The 13,786-nt window shown below is 39.3% G+C and overlaps 1 pseudogene; it reads left to right on the top strand.

Moving 5' to 3' along the window:
• LOC141631016 (uncharacterized) overlaps nt 1-6,333 on the top strand; it is a 28,679-nt pseudogene extending 22,346 nt beyond the window's left edge.
• The last annotated feature ends 7,453 nt before the right edge of the window (nt 6,334-13,786 follow it).

Raw genomic sequence — 13,786 nt, 5'->3', positions numbered from 1 at the left:
AAGGCAGATGCAGCAGAGTACGCACGCAAATTTGACGCCTGCTAGCGCTCAGCACCAATGATCCATCAACCAGCAGAACCCTTGCACCCTATCATTTCTCCCTTCCCATTCATGGCATGGGGCATGGACATAGTAGGACCTCTGCCAAGAGCCATAGGAAACAGAACATGGATGCTTGCAATGACAGATTACTTCTCCAAGTGGATAGAGGCAGAAGCATTCACAGAAGTAAAAGACAAACAAGTCATTTCGTTTATAAAACGAAACATCATTTGCAGGTTTGGTATCCCATCAGAATCATATGTGACAATGGCTCAGAATTAATCTCCAACGATACCGAGGGATACTGTGCTAGGTGGGACATCACCCTAAAAAAATCAGCACCCAGGACTCCAAAGTCCAACGGGCAAGCTGAATCCAGCAAAAAGATCATCATGAACAATCTGAGAAGGAGGTTACAGGAGTTAGGAGGAAAGTAGGCAGATGAATTGCCACTAGTATTATGGTCAGACAGAACGACGCCAAAGGTAGCAACAGGCCAAACACCCTTCAGCCTGGTGTTTGGCGCAGAAGCAGCCATCCCATCAGAAGTTCTAGTTCCCACCCACAGGTATGGAAGTATGACAAGAGAACTGAACAATGCAGAGATGTTCAGAAGCCTGGACAAAGTAGACGAGCTGCGAGCAAGCGCAAAAATACGTCCGTCGCCTCTGCGATCGGTGGCGGAGTTACAACAAAAATGTGAAAGTCGCTCCGGAGGTAGGAGACCTGGTCCTCTGAGAGGTGTTTCAAAACACCAAGAATCGTAAAGCAGGAAAATTTGCCTACAAATGGGAAGGACTATACCAGGTAGAAGGAGTTGTTGGCCATGGTGCATACAGACTAATGACTATGGACGGTCAAATCATACAACGCCCATGGAACATACTTCACCTGAAGAGATATTACTTTTAATAATAAGTAGATTTTAGCCTTCAGGATGATGTACTATGAAAAGCCAAATCGTTTTCAAAATTAAAATAAAAATTCGGTATTAGGCATACTGCCAATTTCACTCTTATTTCTAGTGTCTCTAGCTATAATTGCTCTAGTACCCCATGAGATGGTCTGGTCTGGCAGCGTCCTGGGACCATAATTGCTCTGGTACCCCATGAGATGGCGACAGTTACTTCACATCATTTTAATATATTTTCCTATTTTCAGGCTTCTCTAGGTACATCACTCTGAATCCTAGTGTCTATGGTACGTTGAAAGGATATCTAGCAGGACTGTCAACTGCCAATGTGGGGTGACAAGGCACATGGCACTCCAACATGCCTAACCTATTTTCTCCACAAGGAGCACCCTCACCAGGTGGACTGTGGAACATACGAAAGAGAGTCTGGTTGACAGCTAAACACGCTTACCCAGCTACCTCTGATACCACCACCTGGACGTAGCTCGCACTAATCGCAATTAATCAGGGCCCCAACATGCATGCACGAACATGGAACGTAGGGATATCTGCACTACCAGAATCCTACAGTGTCCCATTGGTCCTAGAATGACGATAAACTTACCTAAATTACGCCCCTGTTGGCTTTAAACGTGATGAACACACCTTGCGTCATGAACAAGGTTAAGTAATCCAAAATCACGATACGCCAAATCAGCCATCAGGCTGACATGGCAGCTAGCTTAGTCTGGATCAGCCTCTTCAGGCTGACAAGACTGGTCTAAATCAGCCTCTCAGGCTGACACGGCCACTCCTTCTTACATTACGGCATTTGCCTAAATCACCATCAAATCGAAACGACAAATAGTGAGTCGAACGTCGACCTTTTCAGATGACAAGACTCGCTTAAATCACCAGTAATGAACGGCAACTTCCTAAACTAAGGAAATCTAAGAAACAAGCACAAGATATAAATCAAACCTTGCAAAATCAAGCAAGGATATTCCAAAATATGGCCAAAATACGGCCCCTGAGTTTAAACCGCCACCTTGGCGGAACAGCCAGAAAAAAGTTTAAAACTTACAAGTCTGCCACCTCTGGGCCAGACTGCCAAAACGTTCATTGATAAAAAAAAAATAACTTAATTATCGGTCACGTTGATGACCTCCACTTCTGGCACCTCCTCTGCCTGCTGACCCTCTGTTTCAGGTACCGCACCAACTTGTACACCCTCAGCTGCCATAGCTTCCTGAGCTCCGTTAGCAGCTTCCTGGGACATTCCAGCGTCTCCACCAGCAGCCTGCTCAGCCAGTGCAGGAGAATTCACCTCCCCAACTTCAGACATCAGCGCACTCAGATCAGGTTGGGAGGGGTAGAACATCTCCAGCTGTTTCTCCTCCTCCTCTATAGCTTGCTGGGTGGGAGCCTCCTCAAGGGCAGCACGCATCCCGCTGATTTTTCCCCGCTAGGTAGCATAGGCAACAACATTAGTGGCCAGGGAGATCAGCTCGCTGATCTTCTCGTCAGAGCGCTTGAGGGAGTCAGAGAAAGTGCCGCACACCTCTTGAGTGCAGGCCAGCTTATCAGCCCCTTCCTTCAGCTTCTTCTTGGTGACAGCAAGCTCAGCCTTAAACGCCATCACACGTTCCTTCAGATCAGACCGTTGCTGCGCCAAGTCGGCAATTGTCCCCTTCAGTTCCTGGTTTTTGGCGTTGGTGGCACGACTGGTGGTCTGCACTATGTTGAACATCTTCCTATTATAGAGTGCAGACTAGAGGGTCTGGGGCATGAAAAATCAGAAGTCAGCAAGGAAGTTAAAGGGTAGAATCTAAATAAAAAGGAAGACAAACAAACAGGTAGAAGATGAAGAGCATTCACTATAAAGGCGTTGTGCACGTCATTCTCAGCCATCTCCTCTGGGGAGAACTCTGAGAACGTCTCCTTTAGAGGAGAGAAGAGCAGCTGGTCGATCTCCGGTCAGTATGGTACCTTGTCCACATTCCCGAAACCTTCTGGGAAGTGAGCAATAGTGCCTTCGCTAGCTGAGGCACGAGGGCTGGCAGGAGGAGTAGACGGATGGCGAGAGAGCGGGTCAACTTCCAAGGGCTCAGGCCCAGCAAAACTGGAGTACGTAGGAGGGGTCAGGAAAGAGGCAGTAGGAGCATTCCTCTTAGAGGCGGATGCCACGTCAGGACTGGCAGAAGACCTCTTTCTTTTGGCACTTTGGAGGATGATTTCAAAAGGATCAACCTTGGAACCTGCAAACAGGCATCACCACAGGTGTCAGGATACCTAAAGCATCTGGAGAAGCAGCATGCAAATTGAAACGGCTGTGGAAAACTTACCAGAAGACATACTGTGAGCTGACTGAGGAGGGTTGGAGGAAGATGTAGGTGAAAAACCAGGGAGCAGGTCAGGAAACTTTCTCTCGGATTCAGGGATACAGAACAACTTGCTACAGGCAGGGATCTTAGCACCAATGCAAGTCAGGTCACAGAGGCCTGCACGAAGACGATGAAGTAAGCTAGTAAGCAGCGAGATAAAAAAATCAGGTGACAGGGAGATTACTTACTCGAAGTTATGACCCATTTCTCGAAGATGTAATCAGCAGGCGGCTGAATGGAGTCCTTCCTCACGAAGAAGACGTCCTTAAACCATTTCTCATCTCGGGATTTGGACACATGCCTGAAGGGATCCTCTCCATGCCCCCGGAGAGAGAACTGGCCCCTACCCAGGGACCTGATGTTATACATATGGGCTAGATTACCCAGAGAGAGAGAGAGAGAGAGAGTTGCCAGTGTTCTGACCAGCGGCCAGAGAGTAAAGAAGAACCCTTCAGACAGTCGCATAAATTTGTGCCATGGCAAAATTATTGGTAAAGATAAAGTCTTGGACAAGTTTAGGAAAAGCAAAACGGAGGCCATATTTAAAAGGGTAACGGTAAAATCAAACCCATCCTGGACGAAGGGCATCATCTCTCTGTCCTGGTCCAGGGATGGCAATATCCACCCTGTCACCAAGACCAAGCATGCCCTTGATCGTGGGAATGTCAGCAGCAGTCAAGGCGGAGTCACAGTCGTGGGGGTAAGTGAAGAGTCCCCGGGAAGGGAAGACTATGTCAGGATTGCGGTCAGCGGGTGCGGGGGTTGATGAAGATTGCCGGGTTTTACCCTTGATGAGGAAAGAGAAAATGGAAAATAAAGGAGAAAAGGGGAAGAATACCTGGTGGAAAAGAGCGTGGAAGGTGGGATAGCAGAACCGGTGAGGTGAAGAAAGAAGAAGATTAAGGGTTTAGAGAGAGGAGTAGTTTTTTGAAATGATTTGGTGTTAATGAAAGTGAAAGGTGGAGGTTGGGGTTATAAAGAAGAGAGAGGGAGTAGGGTGCGAGAAAAGAGGAATGTGGCGGCTGAAATGATGGAGCTGCATGAAAAGAAGTGCAAATGACGGCTTAGGGTTTTAACATTCGATTACGTAAATTCCTTGCTCGACACCTCGTAGCGTACTTCACAAGAAATTTGGAGCAAACTGTTTGGGCTAAAAATAGCACAATAATAGAAGGCCCACTTGGTGAATAAAAAATCTAGTAAGAAGAAGGGGGGTCCACGGTTGGAATAAAGCACGAAGAAGAGAATGGGCCGGCATGCATACAGGAGAAGACTGAAGCCCATTGAAGGAGGCATCCGGATTAAGGAAAGAAGAGCCAGGAGGAATTTAGGGAGAAGTTAGGGAGATCAGGGAGAATTGAGGGAGATGACCGAACATGGAAAGAGTTATTATGGAAGTTATATTCCCTTTCTATAATCGAGGTAGGACATATCTAGGGTTCTTACCCTATAAATACCGAAAGGAGAAATCAAAGGAGGACATTCATACCTTCATACATACACACATCCTCATCAAGACATCACATATTCACATACACTCGTATACATTCATCCAAGATCCTGCTAATACGACGCCTCGTGCCAGCAAGATTAGCATTACGTCTCAATTGTAATCATTATCCTATTCAAGTATAGTGCAATATTTGGCAGGGTACCGTCCCTCCCGCGGTTGTTCCCACATTGGGTTTTCCACGTCACCAAATCTCACGTGTCAATTTATAATTCGTACTTTATTTCTTTATTTACGCATCAACATACAAACAATTAATCGAATATCCAATGAGTAAGACCACATTGACCCGAATCATCCAATTCGGTAAAAAATACCCAAACATGATTCACATGTAATTGTATTAGATTATTAGATACTCGTATATTGTAATATTATGGGAAGAGCATATGTGTTATCATAATATTGTCCTATGAATGAGATGTTGATAAAAATGTGGGGAATCGGAATGCAGCAAGCATCAACAGCAAAGTACATAGTACAACAGTATATAGCAGCAACAGGAGGACCGGCAGCGATAAGCTAAATACAGAGCATGTGTGTAATAGGGCAAGCTAAGATTGCTGCAACACTGTTTCATCTTGGGGATCAAGCTGTCAAAGGTAATGCAACTGACGAGTCCGGTGGCTTTGTTTTGTGGAAAAAGAACCCTGACTTGTGGTGCTTGGAGTTTGTGGCGTCTGACTGCAAGGTCTTCTCTGGCAGCAATGGAAATCTTTCATGGCGCCAGTCGTCCAATCAGCCTTCCATCACTGCAAGTCCCTCTAGACCCTTGAGACGCTTTCTACAGGTCAGTACCTATTTCGTCTATTTCAAACATTCGTTTTCACTTTCCAAAAAAAATTCGAGAAGAAATTAAAGTACGTGTAAAAAAGAGTCATTTCCGGGTGAATGGTTACAATTTGAGTCATTATCAGATCATTTCTTGTTGATTCTAATAGGTCAGTTTTACTAGGCTTAAGAAACGATATGCTAAACTCATACGAACACAATTGATGTCGAATATTTACCAGGGATTGGATCCGAAAGCAACAGCAAACGTATTCATAGATGCAATATGCATAGGAGAGAAGGTGATAAACAACGAGGATTGCTTCATCCTTAAGCTGGAAACAAGCCAGGCCACACTAGATTCGCAAAGTGGGCCGAAATACGAGATAATTCACCACACATTATGGGGTTACTTCAGCCAAAGATCAGGACTTATGCTGCAATTCGAGGACTCAAGGATGCTTAGAATGAAGAACGATGTCGATAATGATGACGGAGGTGGAGTATTTTGGGAGACTAGTGCGGAGTCAGTGATTGAAGATTATAGGTACGTCGATGGGATTAATATAGCCCACTCTGGTAAAACTTCTGTTAGGGTGTTTCGGTATGGAGAACAGTCTACTAATCACCAAAGAGAGATTCAAGAAACTTTGATGATTGATGAAGTCAGTTTTAACATTTGGAGTTTAGATGCCGAGTTTTTTATGCCTCCGAAAGGGGATTTTGAGGGTTAAGATCTCATTTTAAACCATTTTTCTTTCTTATTTTTATTTTAGAGTTTAGTAGAGATCATATCTGTATTAATCAAGGTTTTTTTTAGAAGAGATCATGTAAGTAATATGTCAATTTTAGTGACAGAAATCGATTCTAATATGTGTTGTCTTAATTCACATCTGCTTTTACGGTTAAAGAATGCAGAATGTACTGGCAGATAAGTAAGTAATCTTGCATTCTCTTTCCTTGCTCTAATTAGCAAATGTGTAGGAGAAGAGCATCTATGGTAACAGTTTGATGTATACTGTAAGGTCCTTATGGAATATTGTTATTTGAAGCAATTCTCAGAACTACTTTAGTTATGGCTATCCGGACAGAACTTCGTGAAGAAGGAGCCCACAACAACTGGCTTTCGGAGGAACTATATAATAAATAATCCAAAGCTCGCTGCAGTTGATACAGAGGAAGTGAGGAACTTGCTCGTAACATGAGGTACCAGTTGCAGCTTGTTGGTAAAGTAATGTAGCAACAATGGACATAATAAGAATACTTATCGAAACCGAAGGTGAAAGCAGTGCCGCAGTATGGTAGCAACTGACTTAAAACTATATCGGCACGACCGCTGTTGTAATCATTGATAGGCTATCGCACACCTAACAAAGTACCCTAGTAACCAATGAATGTAGTAATAGGGGCCGAAGACAAGGAGACGGGAGTTGCTAAACAAGTTGTCATGGAGTGAATCCTATCAAGGTCGGTAATCGTATGGTTGTTTTGGTTTGGTTCGAAAACTTGTGATAAAATAATGTAAAAACAACAATGATAAAAGAGTTTAGGGAAATCGGGTCACACATGCAAATTATGTAAATGTTCATGTCAAATTAGGAAATTGATAATAACGATAATTGTTTAGGCTTAAAGACAACCACCTCTCGACCTTATTGTCAACCATAGAACGGGTTCTAGCGAGCTCTCGCTATTACTAGATTGGTCTACTAAAACATGCTTAGTCTAATTCAATTTCGTGCCTCTCGACTTATAAAAGTGAATTAACAAATTTAATTTAGGATTGTGCCCAAAAATCAAAGACTAACAATTCAATACAAGCATGTAATAGAAACTTTTAATTGATATTGTAGCATCGTAATTCAATATTTACAAAGTACTATTTATGCATGGCTCCCCTAATCTCTAGACAAAACAAACTACTCATACATATTGAAAACTAAACTAATGACATATGATATAACAAACATGAAGATAATGGAATGAAATAAATACTTAAATAAAATTACCTTAACAATAGAAAGGGAACATGGAAATGAAGAACAAGGTAGTGAATGGAAATACCTTGAAATGTAACTTGTATATAACTTAAAATACTTAAAATAAATGTTTAGAATAATAAATAAATACTAAGGGAGAGCTAAATTATTCTAAAAACTAGCCTAAAGCATATGAAAAAGTGTATCAAAGTATGTAAAAGTGCTTGGATACAACACCCTTTATATAGGAATAAGGGGTGAAACGTAAACGAGTCAAAGAGAGGCGACCCCGATCGGGGACACCCCACCCTGATCGGGGTCGTGGTGTTTTAGCTCCTCGTCTTAATTCCGCCTTAACTTCTTGTTTTATGGTGATGCGGAATCCAATGCTTGCATATTCATGGGTCCGTCTAAGGCATCTTAGCGGTCATATAGCATCCAATGCATGCTCTTAACTTGAACTTTTACTTGGACTTCATTTCTTCACTTGCACATCAACCAAAGTTGATTTCTTCATGCTCGGGATTTCCAATTTCTTCCCGAAACGCCCCTAAAGTTCTCGAAACGCCCTTGCATGGTCAAGACTTGCTCTCATTAGCCTCGTGAACTTGGGTGATTACTAATTTGACGGTAAAAAGCTACCAAAGGCTTCATTTCCTACAAAATGCAATGAATACGAGCAAAACACCTAGAACACGGAATTAGCTCACAAATACACTAATAGAAGTGCAATAATCAAATAAAACTGAGCTAAAATAAGGAGTTAAACTATATATAAAATGGACCTATGAAACTCCCCCAAGCTAAACCCTTGCTTATCCTCAAGCAAGCACACAATATAATGTATGACAAGGTTAAGGGTGCGAGCAACAATCATCTCATCCAAATGCAAATACGCTAAAGTAACTTTAAAGCACAATGAATCAAATCCCGAAACAACATGGGCATAGGAAAAAATGTAATACATGGATGAGATTTACATGACGGCGTAGCACAAAGGACTTCACATGGACATTTCAACTCTTGCATGATCTTATTGGCATCGGATTCCTCACGGGAAAACCCTCATACTCATATTATGAACAAGGCAATTATATGTGAATGTGACACTCTCCTATCTGCGACTCAAGAGAATGCACCCGCAATCTAGTATGGTAAACATTCCAAATTAACAAGAAATGCTAATCATGATCAAATATGTACAAGAAAAGAAGCCAAGAAGACAAAGAAGAAGGCTAGGGGAAATAGGTAAGAAGGTGGACAAATGTTTTTTTATAATGTGGAGCTAATGTCAAGCTAGTAACTAACCAAAAAGTGTAAGGATGCTCATTCCAAACCATACCCATTCCCAAGCAACAAAAACTAGAGTCAAAAGCAGCATAATGACTCTTTTTGATTTACAACACTAGAGACTACTTCCCAAAACAATATATCTCAAACATGGAAGCAACTCATATTTTTTTCTTCTTCTTTTTCATCATTTTTTTCTCATTTTTTTTCAAGCTTCTTTATTTTCTTTTTCTTTCATTTCATTCTTTTCAAATCTTTTCCAATTTCTTTTCTTTCTTTTTTCCAATTTCCATCCAACATCCAACATTCACCAAGATACGGGAATCAGCAATCCCATAACAACAATGCTTACAATAGTAACAAATAAAAAAATCCCAAATAAAAGAGTACCCAGCACAAGTAGCAAGTCACGAGCTCAACAAAGGTAAGAAAAGTTATATGTAGCTAGGAAAGAGGGTAAGTTTTGGGCAAAATATGTAAGCAAACAAGTGGATGACTTGTAAATGCAATCATGATAGCAAAACTCATACAAAATGGAACAAAAAATCATACTTGTGCGTATAGATGTAACACACACCAAGAAGAAAAACTACACACACTTAGATGAGACCGGATATAGATGCACCGGCCATTGGAGGCTCTACCTTACCATATATGTAGTTTGCCAATGTCAAGATCAAGTGTACTTTGTCCAAAATCCATCCCTCATCCACTATGTCAAGAAATCCCCATGAAAGGAAAACCCGTCAATAAGCATTAATCATTAGCTTAAAAAGCTACAATGGAAAATGCAAGGGGAAATGACATTATGCATAAGACATAAGGGTGGACACAACATGAAGCTCTTTATGAAATTTTTTAATTTTTCAATTTTTTTGGATTTTTCGAATATATAAAAGCAATAAAGCAACAAGACACACTAAATCCCTCCCCCAAGCTAGAACAACTGTAACACCCCATACACCAAGGTGCCTTACCAAAACCACCTAATGCTAGAAGTGCTACCATCTCTGTTACCCGAGACATAATAATTAAAAGTGACCATCAAGAAACATAATTTAAGCATAAAGTTTAAAGCGATTACATCAAAACCTAGGCCTCTACCCATTCAACCCCAGTTCGAACCCCCATATCCACACCCAAATCTCGTCCTAAACACTCCCCAACACAGCCCAATTCCTTCCTTTACCCGTGTTTGTATAGTCCATCGAAAGCCCTTCTAAACCGACTCAAACTTGGTCCAAACCCGCAACCCATCACCACCAACCCGTGCTCCACATTACCCACAACAACCCATCACCTAGAACACCACAAAACCCATCCAATTCCTGTCCCAAATACTCCACAAACAGCCCGCGACACAAGCAGCCCCCCCTGTTTTGCGTGCTCATTCCCGAGCCCAAAACCCGCTCCAAACAGCTACCAAACCCGTGCCCATTAACCCTACACCATACTCTAGTATCCTACCCCTATTGCCTTAGCGTAACCACCAAGAAACCCCCATACAAACCCTAAAAAACCTCACGAATAGCTGATGGACAGCAGCTATGCGAAACAGGCCCGACTGCTTGTTGCCCTACTTCTACCCTTCGAAACTCCTTATAAATACCCCCCCTTTACCATATATTCATTCCTCTATGTTCTCCCCACATCATACTGCAAATAACAACCATCAATCGTCCAAAAAAACCCTAAACTAAAGTCGTGACAGCCGCTCGAAAACAGGGACACAAATCGTGTTTTTGAGTTTCTGTCGTGGTCTTTGGCCTTGATTCTCGTGCACAAATCCTATTAAAACTTCTGGTTTGTTTCCATATTCAAAAAATTCAGTCTTTCTAGTTTCCAAAACATCTTTCGGTTTGAAAAATCGTTGAGAAACGAAGTCGTGGTGAGCGATTGAAAATCGCTGCTCAAGTCTGCCTTTTGAACGTGTTTGTTTCGTGATTTCAAAATTCAATTTCAATTGTCTTCGTCGACGACGGCCCCTCGAGATAAAATCTATGATCGATTACGACCCAAGACGGTGTCAACGATACATGTAGGTTGAGGGTGCATTAAAACTCCCTTCTCTCCTTTTTATTTCGTTTTTTTATTGTTTATTTACTAACCATTGTCTAACATCGTCTAACTAATATCGAAACTAGAATAGTTTGAGTATGAGTTAAAGTACCATTCCGGCACCCGCGTTGACTTGAGATGGGAAAGAAATCCGCCATATCGGTCGGTCGTACACCCCGTCTCATTTACATATCCTCGTGTTGGAATAGGGCAATTTAATAAATCGAGTTTATTTAATTTACGTGTATTTATTTTTAACCATATAAAATTGATTTTTTATGATTTTCCAGACCTATAATTTGTAATTTTAATTTAGGTAGATTTTCGTAATTTATTGCATTGATTTAGTATTCATTTTGTAATTAGCAATGTATTAATTCAAAACCCGCGCAGTGCACGGGTCAATTCTGACATATTTCGAAAATTTCAGATCCGTGCAGTGCACGGGTTTGTCCAGGTTTTGTGTTTTAATTTGCTTCCTTGTTTGACTTTGTTTGATTAATCCTTAGTTTAATTAGTTTATGTTTTAGATTTTAATTTACTTTATTTATAATTTATATTGTATGTATGAGCTAACCACTAATGTTTGTTAATACATCTTATGCTAAGCGTAAGCCTTCATATCCCTCTCTTTAGATGTGTTTTCTAGTTTAATCAATGAACCTCACATGCTAAACCACTTCGACGAAGTTAAATGCATTTTAAACGACTTAGAATGAAATTCGCATGATAGGATTTAAATTCAATGGTTGCATATGCATGTGATATCTTTCCGAAATAGCCATCTTTCACCTAGTAGAGACCGTTATTGCAACGGGCGGGGTTGGGTGTTGTTTTAATGAAATTAAATTAACTTCCTAACACGTAAAGTCACATGAATTCAAATCTCTAAAATTGGTTTCTAAATTCCATTTAAAAATTTAGTGGCGACTCTTTTAAAATTAAAAATGTTTTGAAAAAGCATTTGAGTGGAGCGTTTTTCCATGGTTCACAAATATAATTACATTGATGCCCAAAATGACTAAAAAGTTAGTCAATGTGTTGATGAGATAATTATTTAATGAAAATTAAATAATATTAAGTTGAGACGAATTAACTGTCAATTCGTAAATTAAATATAATAAGTTATATTTAATTAAATGTATATAATGTTAGCTTGGACGAATTAATCTGTTAATTCGTAATTAAATATAATCAGTTGTATTTAATATCAACAAGATGAATGTGTCATACTGGTAATAGTGAGGGTACACAAACCAAGAGGTCATGGGTTCGATCCTCACTAGATGACAATTCAACATATTATATATTTTTGGAAAGACCAAAATAAGGAAATTTTATTCCTTATTTCGGTCAACATTGGCCGAAAATTAGGAGAGTAATATCTTTCCTAATTAATTTGGTAATTCGGTCTATATAAAAGAAAGGGAGAGAATTATTTCTACCCTAATGCTTTTTCTTGACCTTGCCTCCTCTTTCTCATCACAAGAACACAAAGACAATAAAATTTTACAGAAAATTTTAGATTGATTTCTAGCATAATCAAAGGGCATATCTCAGATCGTCTTGGGTGCAACTAATAGGCGAATATCAATTTTGATATTGTTCTTAGGCCAATTTTGCTAGGACCTGAGGTTAATTATAAATCCTTTTACTTTTGTTTATGTATTTTATTTTATGACCTTAGATCATCTTTGTTAAATCGTTATAATCCTTCATGTTAAAGGGAAGTATACAGATTATTTCCCACAAGTGGTATCAGAGCTTTAGGCTACGATTTTAATTTTGATGATTTTCATAAAATTTGTATGTGAACAATTGGATTTTCCAAAAAAAAAAAAAAAAAAAAAATTAGGGTTTCGATTTTTTTTTGTGGTTCGAAAATTTTTTTTGTGCCGTTTTTTTTCCTTTCTGTTTGATGATATTTTCCATTCTATTTTTCATATTATAGTTTATAATCAGTTAAAATTATCATATGAAGAATTGGTAGTTTTTGATTTAATGCAGATTAAGTTAAAATTAAATGGAATCGTCATGTCTATGATAAAAAGATTGTTTTTGCTATATAGTTTTTGGCATATAAATTGATCATGTTTATTATTTCATATGCTAATCATGTTCTAATAGCAAAGGTAAACAATTGATCATCAAATTTTGTTTTAGGGCATATTGCCGCAAAAGGAAAAAAAAAAATAGGAGGCCCGTTTTTTAGGGTTTACCGAAAAAAAAAAAACTTTATTTTTTTTTGGGTAAACCGAGAGAAAAAAAAAAAGAAATTTTTTATTTGCCTTTTTTCCGAAAAAGAAAGAGAAAAAAATTATGGAAAGTTTTTCCTTGTTCTTCCTATTTACCAAATTAAAATAGGAAAAGGGTTTTTTATTTTTTAAAAAAATATTCAGCCGTGCAGCTGAAATATAAAAAAAAAAAAAAATCTGTTTTTTTTTGCCGTGACCAATTTAAAAAAAAAATTGGATTTTGTTTTTTTTTTTTTGGCCAATTAGTTATTGTGAATCGGTTCACAATTTAATGATACCGAGTTATTTTAAAGCAGTTTAAAATTTTGACGGATAGAATTCATATTACAAGGTTAATATGGATTAAGTATGAATTAATGTGATTAAATTGCGGAATTGTCACTTAATTTAATTTAAATAGGTGGTTTGGATAAATTAATCAACATAATTAATGTATTGTATTATGTATGTTTAATTTTTTTAGTTGATGCTATCCATTATGTTGAATGAATCGAATGAATGAATTTTATTTACGTATTTAATTTTGCAATCGGTTGTAATTTGTAATACTTAGTGTGGCCTTAGTCAATTATGTTTTCGTAATGAAGGAAACATAATTTTTATGT

The sequence above is a fragment of the Silene latifolia genome, chromosome Y (genome assembly GCF_048544455.1).
Source record: "Silene latifolia isolate original U9 population chromosome Y, ASM4854445v1, whole genome shotgun sequence".
Taxonomy (NCBI): domain Eukaryota; kingdom Viridiplantae; phylum Streptophyta; class Magnoliopsida; order Caryophyllales; family Caryophyllaceae; genus Silene; species Silene latifolia.
The sequence above is the reverse complement of the archived record's forward strand: the minus strand, read 5'-3'. Positions and strand labels throughout refer to the sequence as shown.